This window comes from Hemicordylus capensis, chromosome 5, assembly GCF_027244095.1.
Source record: "Hemicordylus capensis ecotype Gifberg chromosome 5, rHemCap1.1.pri, whole genome shotgun sequence".
NCBI classification, from domain to species: Eukaryota; Metazoa; Chordata; class Lepidosauria; order Squamata; family Cordylidae; genus Hemicordylus; species Hemicordylus capensis.
Genome location: NC_069661.1, coordinates 51,321,844 through 51,325,899, shown reverse-complemented (window position 1 = coordinate 51,325,899; position 4,056 = coordinate 51,321,844). Strand labels below are relative to the sequence as shown.

Sequence of the window (4,056 nt, the reverse complement as noted above, 5' to 3'; positions counted from 1 at the left end):
TCATAGTTTGTCATTGAAAATCTTATATGCTACCAAAGAATCAACACTCAGAACACTTCAGAAACAACAAAACCCAGTACCCCATGGGTTAGCAACCCATGGATGTGGTTGGCACCCTCGCTCTGGGCCACCCCAGCACCCCCCAAGTGCAGTTATGGGGCTGCTGGAACCTCCATTCTTCCCTATGGAGAAAAACCTTAAAGCCACTTGTGGGGTGCTGGGGTGGCCCAGAGTGAGTGGTGGTCTAGTGCAAAGAGGTGCCAACCACCCCCATGGGTTGCTAACCCATGGGGTACTGGGTTTTGTTGTTTCTGAAGTGTTCTGAGTGTAGATTCTTTAGTAGCATATAAGATTCTCAATGTCAAACTATGAATCCACTCTCATCTGCTAACCTTAAAGACACATAAACTTCAAAAATCACTTTAAAATCAGCCCTTTGCCCAATTCCTTTCAAATAATTCTGATAGCTTCCTGGCCCCCCCCTTGGGCACTACCACCCACCACACTCTGCTCTAAGCCACTCCTTTGCCCCTGACATGAAGCTATACATTTGCTGACACCTCCATGCTTCTTTATGGAGAAAAACCTTAAAGACGCGTAAACTTCAAAAATCACTTTAAAATCAGCCCTTTGCCCAGTTCCTTTCAAATAATTCTGATAGCTTCCTTGCCCACCCTAGGAACTACCACCCACCACACTCCACTCTACGACACCCCTTTCCCCCCCGACGTGAAGCTATACATTTGCTGCAATCCTAATTATTCCCTATGAGGAATTCAAAAATACTTTAACAATTCACCAATAATCAGAGGAGTGTCCAATTGCCTTGGGGTTTTGTGGGTGGTAGGAACCCCTGTCTGTCTACCACCCACCCCGCTTTTGTGCCCCTAGGTGCTCCACAATAGAGGATATGGACTGGTTCTGGTCCTATTATACTCTATGAGAAAAATTCAAATATTCATTAAAAAATCGTAGTACTGTCCGATTGCTTCAGGGTTTGGGTGGTTGTTGGCACCCATGGGTGCTCCACAATAAGGTATAATGGCCTGGTTCAAGTCCCATTATACCCTATGAGAAAAAATAAAAATAAATTTCAAAAATTCATAAAAAATCGTACGAGTGTCCAATTGCTTTGGGGTTTGGGTGGCAGGTACCCCTGGGTGCCAGCTACCATCCTACCCATTTTTGGATGTCTGAACTGGTTCAAACTGGTTCAAACCAGTTCAAATTGAACCACCCCCTGGTTCAGTTCAAATTCGAACCTGCAGCTTGAACCTGATGGCTGGTTCAGTTCGAATTTGAACCTTCAAACCACCCTGGTTCGAATTCAAACCCATTTTAATTCGAACCAGTTCGCACCTATTATCTAAGGCATACCCATGGCTAATCCCATGTGTGACAGCTCTCGTGAGAGTTCGTGAGCAGAAGCACCTGATTGGGCAGTGGGGATTCCATATCCAGATAGGGAGGAGGAGTCTGTGAGAGCAGAAGCACCATGGTGATTGGCCAATAGGGATTCCTTATGCAGATAGGGAGGAGGAGCCTGTGATGGTTAAGGAGAGTTGGAAAGCAACTGTTACTGTTAGAAGATGTTCTTGATTGTAGAGAAGAGGAATCTTTATATATAAAAGGATAGTTGGCATGTGTCTGCGAAGAGAGGGGTTGTGAGGGAGGAAAAGGCACCTTTAGAAGAAGTAGACTGCTGTTGTGTGAGTTAGATGAGGAAACAAGATGAACAGGTTCTGTTAACTCAGGAAGGGAGAGGTTGGGAGTGGAGGGGGAGGGAAAGAAAGACAGAGGGGAAGAGTGAGTGGAGCAGAGAGAGAGAGAAGAAGGAGGGAGGGGAAGAGAGAAAGAAGGAAGGGCGAGGGACGGGCCCAGGCCTGTCAGTGGCCTGAGGGGAATGAGCAGCCATGGCAGTCGCGGCAGCAAGTAAGGGCCCAGTCAACCGCTGCTGCTGCTGCTGCTCCTGTGGGGAGGAGCAGGAGTGGGGCTCGGGTGAGGGTGGGGAGGTCCATGGGGATAGGGGGCTGCAGCTTGACCAATAGGCACCAGCAACACTGCAGCCTAGACCAAGAGAGGTGTGTGGGGTGGAGTAAAAGAATGGAGGAGGAGAAGCAAGATTTTGGCTCAGATGAGGGTGGAGAGATCTCTGAGGTGAGGGGGGCAATCAAGTACTTGTACACAGATGCTCTGCATAGTTTAAGCTAGTCAATACAGTTTCTCTATTTAAAAAACAGAAAATATAAAAACAAATGAAGTTATGTTTAGCACATGTTGTATATTATATATTTCCCTGACCTGGCCTTTTAATTTATTTTATTGTATTTTCTTAATTCTTTTTAGATTACAATATAATAAAAAATAGATTGCTTTGCCACAGATCTTCACTAAAAAAAAGGGCCTATTGCTGTATTTGGTGAGTACTTGTCCTTAAAATGTTTGTGTTTGTGTGTATGATACCTCTGTTTCCCCCTTTCTGTTTATTAGCATATGTCTGTGTTACAGTCCATTGATCAACTTTTTGATGAACGAGGTAAACAGCAAAATAAGGCAACTTCTAAGTGTTTCATTGGCTGTTTCTCACTTACACACTTACTATGCAGAAGCAGAAGAAGGAACACACTTTTAATATTGAAAAATCAATCCTCTCTAATCCAAGTCATTATTCTTCTTACTCCCAGATGCTCTGGAACAGCCAACTCTTTCTACCAGTGCCTCACATCTGATCCTGTGGATTAAGCTTTAGCTGCTGCAGCATAGCTAAGGACTTGCATCACTGGAGTTGAAATGCAATCAGATGACTGGGAGCCAAATTTCTGGGTATCATTGTCCTGGGATCATAGCACCTATTTCAATATCACAAACAATTATTGTTAGCCCCGCTTTGCACTTTCCTCTGCAGCACCTATGAGACAAAAAAGGCCTTTAAGGTGATGTACAGTGAGCAGGTGCAGAAGTACATGCATTTGAAGGGCCTATATCCAGGTTCACTTTTAAAATGAACACAGGTACAGTCATTCACACAAAGATGTTTACAGACATCTGACAGACACCTGTACTCTCATACAGCATAATGTCTGAATCGGGTTATGCTTATCCAATCAAATGTGAAGAATTCATATGCATAATTAAGCATGTCTTGTTGGAAAAACCCTAAACCGAAGGGGGGGGGAAGCTGGGGAAGAACCAGGGTGACTTTTTTCAAAGATCCATGTGCCTAATTCTGTGTTCATATGTTCTTTTAATTTCATAGGACAAGAGTGCATTTTATAATCAACATACTCAAGTATTAAAAAGCCAAAAACCGCAATGAAAATGGATCCTATTCCCTCTTGTTTTTAGTGGCGATCATAAATGTCAGTGGTTCCTGTGTTTATTTTGCAGCCCCCCTTTGTAAAAGACAAAGGTCAGCAGTGAATAATAACGAACACGAATAGTAACTGAGGAGACTTCTGTCTGCTGTGCACTAACGTGGTTCTCTCTTATCTAGTCATTTGAATTCTCCAAAATGTTACATCTGCATTGGTGAAGCATTATTATTTGCATTTCTAAGATAGCTTAATAAGCATCCTGCATTTTAAAATGCATGGGTTTGTGGGTGAGTAGTGGCAGGAACATTCCTGGAGCAATCATAAATATTTAGATCACTGTGTTGATTTTAATCAGTTAAAAATGTAAATTATGTGGTTCTTTGTCATGTTTGAGAAAGATACCAACGTCACTTCACACTTCTATTAAAATTTCATCGAAATGGCTCCCCTTCAGTGCTGTCAATCTACTCATGCATTTTGTTTTTAATTATTAAAATTCAGTCTCATTAGCATGGAGTATGGTATTAATGGCATTTGTAACGTAAGCTATTTCAATAAATTGGCTGAATAAGTTAGAAAAATTATGCCTAATGTCTTCAGTTAGGGGAAAAATACATCAGATCACAAACCTCAAGCATCTAATTCCTCTGATGTTTTGATAAAGACCTTTAAAGTTTTAATTAGAATTTTTTTAAAAAGTTTGTTACATGAGTAGGTTGCTGAGCAGACACCTAAACCATCA

At 42.3% G+C, this 4,056-nt stretch overlaps 1 long non-coding RNA gene across 1 annotated transcript; it reads left to right on the top strand.

Moving 5' to 3' along the window:
* Positions 1-1,611: 1,611 nt before the first annotated feature.
* On the top strand, positions 1,612-3,610 carry LOC128325973 (uncharacterized). The gene is made up of 3 exons (XR_008307773.1): positions 1,612-1,709; positions 2,347-2,419; positions 3,257-3,610. It is a non-coding gene; the product is annotated as an uncharacterized LOC128325973 (long non-coding RNA).
* Positions 3,611-4,056: the final 446 nt, after the last annotated feature.